Here is an 11899-nt window from a genome sequence, read left to right as displayed (position 1 = left end):
TCTCACTTGAGATTGAGTAAATAACATTCAGAACTTCCAACAACTTTACCTTTTTCTCTTCTGAGGGAAATAATAAAAAGAATTCTGTTCAACACAATAATTTATTGAAAATAAAGCCATTTATTTTATCTTGGTAAAAACTTGACTTGTAGTTTTTCATTCATTCAATAATTTATACGATCTCATCCTTACAAAATTTATGTGAACCCAACAATCGGAATTTTAGAGACCAATCTCACTCAAATCCAAGAACTTTGCAAATAATTATTATTCGCGTACTCTTCTAGAAAGAAAGAGTAGGTCGAATTTATGCGAAATTACTGGAAATACTTTGTCACCTAGCAGTTTCTATATTACTATGAACATGTTCTTTTTGTTTACATTTTAAAACAAAGAAGAAACAAATTTTGCGAATTTTTGAAGAAAAAAAAATTCGCGGATTTTCAAGAATCTAAATTTTTTACAAATTTAAAAACCTTTAAAACACATTTTTATTTAATTTTTATTATTCATGAACCTTCCCTGTGGTCACGTGATGTCCCACAAAAAATTTGGGCCCGATCGATTCAGCCGTTTTGACGTTTATTGGATACAAACAAACAAACAAACAGACAAGCCAAATTTATAAATAGATTGATTTTAAGAATCAGGAAAAAAATTAGTTTTTTCTTCTCAAACAATTGAATCGGGGAATTTAACCCACACCTTCTGGATCATCGAAAGAATTTATAAATGTCGTCTTGACAATTTTTCAATGGGTGTTACTTTCATACTATCATACCTAAATCTCAATAAATAAATAAAAAAGGCATAAAATATGCGGAAAAAGTTTTAAAGAGCTCCATATAATTATTCAATTAAAAAAAAAATATCTGCGCGGCGGCATTCCATTATCCGAAGGTAAAGAAAACGACATTTTATAAATTCTTTCGATTTCTCCAAAGTTCTGGTCTAAACTGTAGTATAATGTTCTAGGCTGCCCATCTTCTATTTAATTTTCTAAACATTTTCTATTTGTATACATTGTAAAGCAAAACAAAAAATTTGCGGATTTTAAAGAAAAATTTCGTGGATTTTCAAAATTTTCACAAATCAAATTTTGTTAAAGGTAAAATTTTGGAAAACTCGATCAACCATAAACCTACCCTGAGGTCACGCGAGGTCCCACAGAAAATTTGGGCCTAATCGGTTCAGCCGTTTTGACTATTGGATACAAACAGACAAACAGACAAGCAAAGTATATATATATAGAAGCAAACCCTATTCAATTTAGCTTTATATCTTCTAGGTAATTGATGTAAGTTTCAGACCTGAGAAAACAGTTTATTGGCCGTTCTAAGAGTTCTAATCTTCAAAAACTTTAACAGTTAATTTAATTTTATTTTTATTTCAATTAAATTTTTGCGACCTAATTATCAAGATTTTGAAATATACGGGATAATTTTATGTTAAAAGTTTTTGAAAATAAGCTGGAATGGCCGGCGTTGCCCGTGGAATTAAAAAAAAATGTTGAAAATTTAAATTCTTATTTTTTACCCAATGTTACCCCTCGGGTCACATGGGTTCCCTCAAAAATTTTCAGCCAATTCGGTCCAGTCGTTTGGCCAGCTATAGCTAACATAAATGTATATAAGAGCGAAGAGCTTTATTATATAGATAGATATAATTTCACAAAAATTTGCTAAATTAAACAAAAATTGGCGACATTGATTTTTACTAATTACACAGCAACATATCTATCATTTCAGTAATTATTTCATTATCTAATCCTTCAACATGTAAATTGTTGTTTTTTGTTTTCAGCAGTTTTTGTAAAATCGGAACTTTCAGTCCATGCTCCAACGGGATATCCAAAATATTTCAAGATCAAACTTTTTTACAATGGAATCATATGTGTATATCTAGGTACATTAAAAAGAATTTTAATAGCACAGTATGTATTCCATGCTATGTACAATTTTGAAACACATAGGGAACTAAAAGTCCCATGCTAAAAACCGGCATTGTCGGACTCCTTTTGCAATACTGCCTCAATGCTTTCTTTTTCCTTTGTCTTTAGCCCCAATTTTTCAATGTTTTCTAGGCTTAAGAAAATGTCCAATGACAAACTCTAATTTTTAATACCTAAATCTTAACAACGCCATGTCATAAACATTTGAGATTTAAACTATGAATCGAGTTAGATCAAATAGATTAAATATCAAAGGTTTGCATGCCATCAGGTGGCAAAGATATAAGTATTAGAAAATTTGAGTTTGTGACAAAATGTTCAATTATGCTAAAAAAAATTGAAAGTATTTTTGAGATGGCGTGTCAAACATGAATAAAAAATATAATTTTTCCTGTCTACATTTTTGAGATTCTTTATATAAGTCCAAGAAGCTTTTCATAGGAAATTTTAAGTTTTAAAGTATCACAATAAGGAAAAATATAAGTTCTTCCAACCGTATCATGAAAATTATTACATTATTGCACAGAAAAGAACACAATTTAACCTTTTTTTTAAAAAAAAAAAAAAACAATTTCTAAGAGACTGCGGATGATATTTCAAATTGGCTCGCGGATTTATGCGACACAGATAATGGGATAGATTGCCAGAATTAAATACTTTTTAAGATAGGAAAACTACACCATGTTCCTCCATGTTGTTCAAATAGAGGTTCAAAGGGGATCAAAGGGAAATTCAAGGTCCCTTGAAATTATCTCTCATAGTCCCTTGATATGTTTACTCTAAACGAAGATTTTCATAGGTTTGCGGTTTCCAGGAGCATGGTTGGGAGAGAGAAGAGAAGATCTAGTGAGAGGAGAAGATGAGAAGAGGCCGGGCTCAGTTCTCCTTCATCCTTCTCTTACTCCGCACTTGATCTGATTTATTTGCTCCCCATGTGTACCGTTAATTACTGCTTTTTTATCATCAAGTCTTAAAACTTCATGAAAGTTAAAATCTATCATTTTCATTTGAATTGAGCCAAAAAAAAAAAACAATTATGTTTTGTGCTAATGGTTGTCAACAACAAGTTACAGATTTCAAACCTTTTATTTAAACCATATTTAATATAGTTCATGGTATTTCATTTCAAACCAGATCCATACCTGATCATGGTTTATTCCTTCTCCATACTTGTACATGGTTAATCCCTTCTTTATATATAAACATGGTGCAGTCCTTCTCCGTACTTGAACATGGTTAATCCCTTCTTTATATATAAACATGGTGCAGTCCTTCTCCGTACTTGAACAGGGTTCATTCCTTCTTTATATATAAACATGGTGCATTCCTTCTCCGTACTTGAACATGGTTAATCCCTTCTTTATATATAAACATGGTGCAGTCCTTCTCCATACTTGAACATGGTTAATCCTTTCTTTATATATAAACATGGTGCAGTCCTTCTCCGTACTTGAACATGGTTAATCCCTTCTTTATATATAAACATGGTGCATTCCTGCTCCGTACTTGAACATGGTTAATCCCTTCTTTATATATAAACATGGTGCAGTCCTTCTCCGTACTTGAACACGGTTCATTCCTTCTCCATATTTGAACACGGTTTATTCCTTACCTATATTTGAACATGATTAATCCCTTCTTTCTTGTAACAGTTGGCTAAAATCAATGTATTAATCTTTACGACAATAAATTAGAGGCGATGTTGTAGTAAGATTATATTGCAATATCATGTAATCAAAGGGGTAAATGTTACAATTCTTCTTAAAAGGTCAATTGGAGGACTCGCTGCTGGACCCTGGCCTCTAGTCTTGACAATAAGCTCTGTACCCTATCTTACTCCGACTCTCCGACCGACAGACTTTAGACTCTCTCTGACCTCTGGTCTAGCTTATTAAGACTTTGGACAGACGCCTCTTACAACTAGATTGAAGACTTTAAGCTCTCTCTCAAGGGTGGAGTCCCAGTGATGGTTTATGTTATCCTCCTCACCCATCCTTGCTCCTTCCTGGAGTAGAAGACGTAGAATAAAGTTGATCCCCACTTTCTGGGACTTCTTTATCAACTGAGTAATTGTAATCCTGGTTCAATATTTCCTTTTATATTACTGGCGCATGGCGGTCATCTTTATCTTTGAATCGTGATAAACTCATGTTACCAAACCAGCTGGTTACCTCTTACAGAGCAAGGGAGAGAAAGGAGGGGGAGGGGGGTTACATTATATTTAAGCATGGTCCATTCCTTCCCTCTACGTGATATAAATCTGCTAATATGTTATTCTGGAAAGAAAATATCATGACATTGCTTGCTTAAAGGTTGCTTGAATAAAAGGATAACCCCCCGGACCCGGAGCTGAGGTGTATTTATGGATGATAAGATATTTAAAAATCAAAACTATCAGAGCGGATACAGGAATTTACCCGGGGTGAGCCAACTCAGCTTTTTCTGTCCACTTTCCGAAACTCTCCACAATGCAATGCTTTAGGGGGAGCAATTTTTCTATTGTGAGCTATTGCCCCGGTGTATATCAAATACCGGGCCTACTTTTAATCAACTAAATCAAGCTGTACAGTAGAAATACAGGCTATAAAAGGAAAAAAAGGACAGTACGTCAGATGAACTACCTATTATTAGACACTAATATTCTAATGCATGGATTTAAGAAATAAGACAAATGAGTGTGGAATACCATGGAGCAGGATTCGACCTGTTCCATCTCATAATATGATTAATGCATTGTTTGCTGACTAGTGCTCTAATTGGAAAAGAATATCTTTAAATGTCGTTTTTTTAATGTGCTTCATACTTCACTAAAGAAAAAACTCCTACTTTTTAATCAACAAAAGTTCCTGTGTGTTACCAACCTTTTTATGCTCCTAAAAATGTCTTTTTTACGCTATCTAACCAGGCGGGTATGGCACGCCGAACCCGTAGTGCTCCCTGTCCGCAAATATCTCTCAAACATAGATTTCCGGCAACGCACTTACCCGTATTGCTTCCTGTCCGCACCCAATTTGTTTTCCGGCAAAATGTCTTTACTTTTAAATGCTTCCTATTTAGGCATCCAGCGTTAATATAAGGGTTTTTTTAACAATTTATTTTTCTATTTTAAATGATTAATACAAAAGTGCACAAAACAATTTTGATAATAGTGTTGCAGTATTCCCTTTATTAAATTTTTCCCACTTGCAAAAATACTTAGGGATTCACAAATATCCCCCCCTCCCCCAATGGGCCTTGGGGCCCTGAAAAACCCTAAAGCATCCCTTTCAAGTAGGAAACAATCCGCCCCAGTGTTAGTTTTTTAAAATTTCCAAAATTATTGGTTCTAATTCTATTCAGTCTATCCATCTTGTATCTTTTATTCAGAGCATTGAACCAGTTCTTAATTCTTCTAATTCTATTAATTCTATACAGATTTTAATAAATAAATAATAAATAATAATCTTATTTGGTAATATAAGCCAACATCCTCTCTCCCTTGGGCATTAGTTGTTAAAGATATCTTGGTAAAAACTGTGATTTATTGCGATTACCTCGATCCTCAGATATAATATTTTGTACATACATCATGCTGTTGTTAATCTTAATGTTTTTGAAGGTCAGGAGAAGTAATTTAGTTTACCAGAAATGAGGCAGTTTTTCGCAATTTGGTTTAAGATCTAAATCTATCCAAATATCTATCTCTCTCTCATACCTGATTTAAAGGGAGTGTTCGCGAAAAATGAAATGGGGTATAGGCTTAGTGCGATAAAAAAGCGCTTTTGATCGCTACTAATCTTACTTCTATATGTTGCGTCTATAAGGAGAAAATTGTTAAAGATGTCTCATACCGAATTACATGGCGTCCATACAAATTGAGAAAATTGCAACATACGGCTTGACCGTAAAAAATTAATTTAATTTCAAACAAATCATTCAGATATTACAACCTGTAGTCATCGATTATCTTTCGCCACATTTGTATGTATTATATTGTATAATATTTTTAAATTAATTTGTTTGTTTCTCTTGCCGCTTGCGCAAATATCTAAGAATGCCGCACACCACTCACAATTTTCAAAATCCGTTGAAAACGTTTTCTAAAAAAATAAAATATTATAAAATATAAACTATATACAAATGTGGCGAAAGATAATCGGTGACTACAGGTTGTAATATCTAAATGATTTGTTTGAAATTAAATTGATTTTTTACGGTCTAAGCAGTATGTTGCAATTTTCTCAATTTGTATGGCCGCTAAGTTATTCGGTATGATACATCTTAAACAATTTTCTCCTTATAGACGCAACAGATAGAAGTAAGATTAGTAGCGATCAAAAGCGTTTTTTTTATCGCATTAAGCCTATACCCCATTTCATTTTTCACGAACACTCCCTTTAAAAGATAATTTAAAACCGAATTGCACGCAAAACTCCGGTATGTTTGGAGCGTCTACAGAGTATCCTTTCTACAAAACTGGGCGGAACGGGTCGGTAACCGACAAAAAAGTTCTTGGAAAAAAGTTTCCGGAAAAAAGTTCTAATATTTGACACTAAAAAAGTCCTGTGTCAAAAAAGTCCTTTTTATTAAAAAGTCTCCGGAAATAAAGTTCTACCAATTCGAGACTTTATTTTCTAGGACTTTTTTTCTGACTCATATGCAATAAAAGGTCTGTTTTATGAAAACGTATTAGACTTGACCTCATTTTCACAAGATTTAGGACTTTTTTCTTGGTTTTTTTCTTCACATATATATTCTTTAGGATTTTATTTCCTGAGACTTTATTGGCAGCCCCCCTATTATTTTAGGAAAAAAGTCCCAGGAATAAAAAACACAGCACTTTATATCAAGTGACATTTTTTCCAAGAACTTGATAAATTCGAACTTTTTTTCAATGTTTTTATTTTAAGGTTTTTTTTCAGAACTTTTTTTTCCTTGGACTTTCTTACATAGATTCGAATGGGTCTACACCTTGAATAAGACTAAAAAATACTTGTACTAATGTCCCTGTGTATGACCCCTAAAAAGTATACCGCTATGAAATCCAGTGTCGGAAACCCGGTTTTGTGAATTGGTAAAGGAAATTTTTTAGATATCAGTTTTTATTATTTAAAATGAAATCTTTACAAATAAAAAACTTGCAATTTTAGTCTGAATTTATTTTCATAAATTTTCAGCTCTGTAGGGCTGTAAAGTATGCATAGAGAAAACAATTATTTTTAAGACATATATAATCTTACCATTACTTCAGGTTGAGTTCACATGGTGGAAAAAATGTCAGAATTGCAATTACGTTCATAGTTATACACCAATATAAACATTACAGAGCAAAATATTTTGGAAGAAGGCATGAGATCAAAATTACTGAATATATATCTGAACTAAAGTATCTATATCTAAATTAAACGTGCATATAATCCTAAGACTGGGCCGAATGATCAACTTTGAAGTGTCGCAACACCTTGACCTTTGTTTTACCTAACTAGCTTATAACTACTTTTTTGTAGCCCTAGAGATGTAAACATATAAACCATAATTCAAAATTTGGCGAAATTTTTCGATGATTTGTGTCTGAGTTTGCAACCTTTGAACGGATTTCAACTATGCATAATCTTCTTTTGATAAAAACGTGAAATGATAATCTAAGTATGGTCTCTAAAGAAACTAATCACTCACCTTTAATTTAAATTTTTCTAATCTTTTTGAATCTAAACCTTTTTTTATTTGTTCCAATGATTCCCTTGCCATACATTTTCTTAAAAGTCCTAATAAACTTTTAAAAGTTTTTTTTCATTTAATATGTTTTATGGAATATTTCGGCGGAAGTTCATGGTTTTGCAAAAAGGGGGGGGGGAGACTCTTTATTTAAGTTAGAACTTTTATACTTAATTAAAAGTTAAAAGATATATTGAATGATCTGAATAAGATAGACATTAGTTTGCAATTGCAAAGAACCATGAATTTAAGAAAATAGCCTAAATAAATTCAGTATAGTCGTCTCTGAAGCCCTATCCTTTGTGGGTGAACTTGTGGATTTCTACAGTAAATAATAAAGTAATAATGAAGGATTGAAAATCGTCTCATTAGATTTTCAAAACCACACGATTTTTTTTAAAAAAAAGTACGTTTGTAATGCGGAATATTTCTGTAAAATCATGTTTACAATTATCTTCCAAAATTTAAAATAAAAATGTAAAAACTCAATCTTTAAATTCACAGAAAATCCCCTCGTTAAAGATAAATATCAAGTTCAAGAAAATCAAACTAGATTGAAACAATTTATCTCTGGAAAGTAAATACAAGTTGATCTCACAACTTTTGATTGAACGAAACTGGTTCAAATTCAGCAATTTAACTCATTCTTTAAATTGGAAGCAGATGAAACATCTATTTTCTTCCATGTTTTTTTGGTCGCATTTTTACTCATTTTTTGTTTGTTTGAGATTTGAATTAAAAGGGGGTGTCAAACACAAGGAGGGTTGGTTGGTTAAATTCAAGACAGGATTTGAAAGAACATATAATATTTTCATTTGAGACACTTCACTGTAAGAAAAGCATTTGGACGAGATTTTGACAAATAAAATAGCTTTCTTTACATTGAACATTTTTTTCGATATTTTTATCAATCTTTGAGAAATTTTCTTAGAAATAGAAAGTTTTGCCAACGTAAACATATTTTCGATTGTTCTAAAATCTTTTTAGATTGTTTTAAGAATTTTTTTGAGTGTTCTAAAAGCTTTTTAGATCGAACTAAAAATATGGTTTAACAGTTTGAATGCGAGCCGATTCTAACAGAATTTGCCTCATTTTGCAATGCATTCGGTCATTTTGTACCGAACTATTTTTTAGTTTAATCGAAAATGACCAAATCATGCGAATTAGAGAAAATTATGTTTGAATTTGTTCACATTCAAAAATGCTTTTCTTAAATTGAATTGTATTGCCGTCGTAGAAAAGATCCGAAAGAAATTGACTTAATTTGATATACTACGGATGATACAGGGTGTCCCACGAAACATGACAGTTGGTGGATAGTTTAGAATGTCTTCTTCCACATACTGTATTAGATATTAAAGACTTTTTGCAGTTTATGTCTTTAAAAAATGTTTAATTCATATATATTTTACTGTGAAATCAATTTTACTATAAATATAACTGTCATATAAAAAATGTTATTAGTCTCTTTAGTATCAAACAACTAATCGAATTATGGAACAAAACATTTTGAACTATTCACCAACTGTCATATTTCGTGGGACACCCTGTACGTAAGTAATTAATTATATGAAAGTTTCGATCTCTTTGGCGGGATTTTTTTCATAAAAATTCATTTCCTTTTGTCGTATGTTTAGAAGAGAAATCTGTTTGAATCATGTATTGAGAAAGATTTTTTTCAATTTCATGTTTCAGAAACATCAATAAGAAAAGTTTTATACAAAAACATCGTGACAAAAAAATTGAATTTTTTATTAAATTAAGAGTATTTCCTGGGTTTAGTAAGTTATTAGTGTCAATTGATAGAAATACGGATTAAAGAGATAAATCAAGCCCGCCATTTATATTCTTTATATCCATACTCTGTCACAAACACTTTTTAATTTCGAAAAAAAAATCTTGAAAAACCTTTTTTAACTCTCCATGACAACACTTCATGTGCAGTGATAACCAGAAAACTATGAAATAGAAAGACGACTTTTAGAATCAAGTTGTAACTTTCAAAAGTCCTATGATCATGAGACTCAGTAATTGTGAAGTGTAAACAGACCATATTCCCTTAATTGGTGATTTAATAAGTGTACTGTGTTTACAATATAGTGTAAACAGACCATATTCCCTTAATTGGTGATTTAATAAGTGTACTGTGTTTACAATATAGTACTTTACTGTTTACTGTGTTTACAATATGCTACTTTACAGTGTACTGTGTTTACAATATACTACTTTACAGTGTACTGTGTTTACAATATGCTACTTTACAGAGTACTGTGCGAACTTTACAGTGTACTGTGTTTACAATATGCTACTTTACAGTGTACTGTGTTTAGAATATGCAACTTTACAGTGTACTGTGTTTACAATATGCTAGTTTACAGTGTACTGTGTTTACAATATGCTACTTTACAGTGTACTGTGTTTACAATATGCTACTTTACAGTGTACTGTGTTTACAATATGCTAGTTTACAGTCTACTGTGTTTACAATATGCTACTTTACAGTATACTGTGTTAACAATATGCTAGTTTACAGTGTACTGTGTTTACAATATGCTACTTTACAGTGTACTGGGTTTACGATATGCTACTTTACAGTGTACTGTGTTTACAATATGCTAGTTTACAGTCTACTGTGTTTACAATGTGCTTCTGTGTGTAAGTGTTTGCTACTGTTTTCGTACTCATACAATAACGGTTTCAGTTTCGAAAGTCTATTGGGCGACACTAAAATATCAAAATAAACCAAAAAATAAATACATATTATCGAGTTATACGACACTGACGTTTGCAGACTTAAAAGCCTTGGAAATGTGGAGATCGAAATCTGATTCATATTTGTAAAAAAGGAAAATATTTCCATGCTAGATTCTTAACAAATATATACCTTGACACAAGGATGTAATGCAAGGAAAGTCGTGTATACTCTGCGTACATATTGAAACCAGTTCTCTTTGGGCGGAATTTGTAAACAAGAATAGATGCATGCAGTGTTCGTTTAGTATCCGAGGAGGTTTAAAGCATTAAATTTTTATAATTTTGATAATTCACATAATAGTTTCCTATGACCAGAATATTTCATTGATTTTTTATGTGAAAGATGGATCCCATGTCAGGCTTTGACCTCCGTCTTGTGCTTACATTACCACCCAGAGACAGTACACTGCAGTACAAAAGATGCGTACACTTCTGAAATAAATTTCCTTGCATTACATCCTTGCCTTGACATCTATAAATAAAGGTTTTAATTAAACAACAGAATTTAGACTATTCAACCAAAAAATCCATTTTTATGTTAAAAAAGTTACAGAGCAATTTGTTCACTCCTCTGCAGACACTACAAAACTTTTTATTTTTGTGTGGGCAGGATAAATATGTAAAGAATAATATGGAAGAAAAGTGTAAACAACCTCAAAATAGATTCTGAGACTGATATTGGATATTTTACTTTACATATACTTTATACATATATGATATATAGATAAAGTGATTGGAAGAAATATATATTAAAACATCTAAAATGTATATTTAAACTGAAAAAAGTTGAAAATACTATATTACACGTTTTGTATTGTAAATTGACTCTATCTTATCTTATTGATCAGATTAAGTTTTCAATTGTACCGTTCTAAATCAAGCATTGCAATCTTTGCATGGAGGGTCACTTGAAATTACCAAGGAGTATGGAATAGAAAGGAGATATAACTGACGCGGCCCGCCCTACCATATGATTATACATGTTTTACAGACGGTACTTCATTTGAATAAGAAATATTTGTCTAATATGTACAATTACCGCGTATACAATAACCTATTCTGCATATTTCTTATACAAATGGACTTACCTGTCTGCAAAGCGTGTATAATCATATGGTAGGGCGGGCCGGTTCAGTTGTATCTCTCTTCTATTTCATGCTCCTTGGAAATTACTCTTACAGACTACAGTCACTTTAAGCTGTACTAGGAGCTGTACATTAAGATTCCATGGGTGTATTATATACTGTTTAGTGAATGAAGTGTGTTACAGATGAAAATGTAAGTAGTGCGTCCAAGGATATGATTCGGGTTGGATCTTCTTCGGAGATTCATCTTACTCTGCAAATATTCATCGTTTTCTGTCAAACCTTCCAGGTTAGTATTTAGCTTCTAGGCATACAGGGAGCTTCTAGGCATACAGGGAGCTTCTCTAGGTAAACAAGGAGATTGCAGGCATAGAGGGAGCTTCTATGTATACAAGGAGCTTCTATGTATATAGGG

This window comes from Eurytemora carolleeae, unplaced genomic scaffold (assembly GCF_000591075.1).
Source record: "Eurytemora carolleeae unplaced genomic scaffold, Eaff_2.0 scaffold110, whole genome shotgun sequence".
NCBI classification, from domain to species: Eukaryota; Metazoa; Arthropoda; class Copepoda; order Calanoida; family Temoridae; genus Eurytemora; species Eurytemora carolleeae.
Note: the sequence above shows the minus strand (reverse complement) of the source record.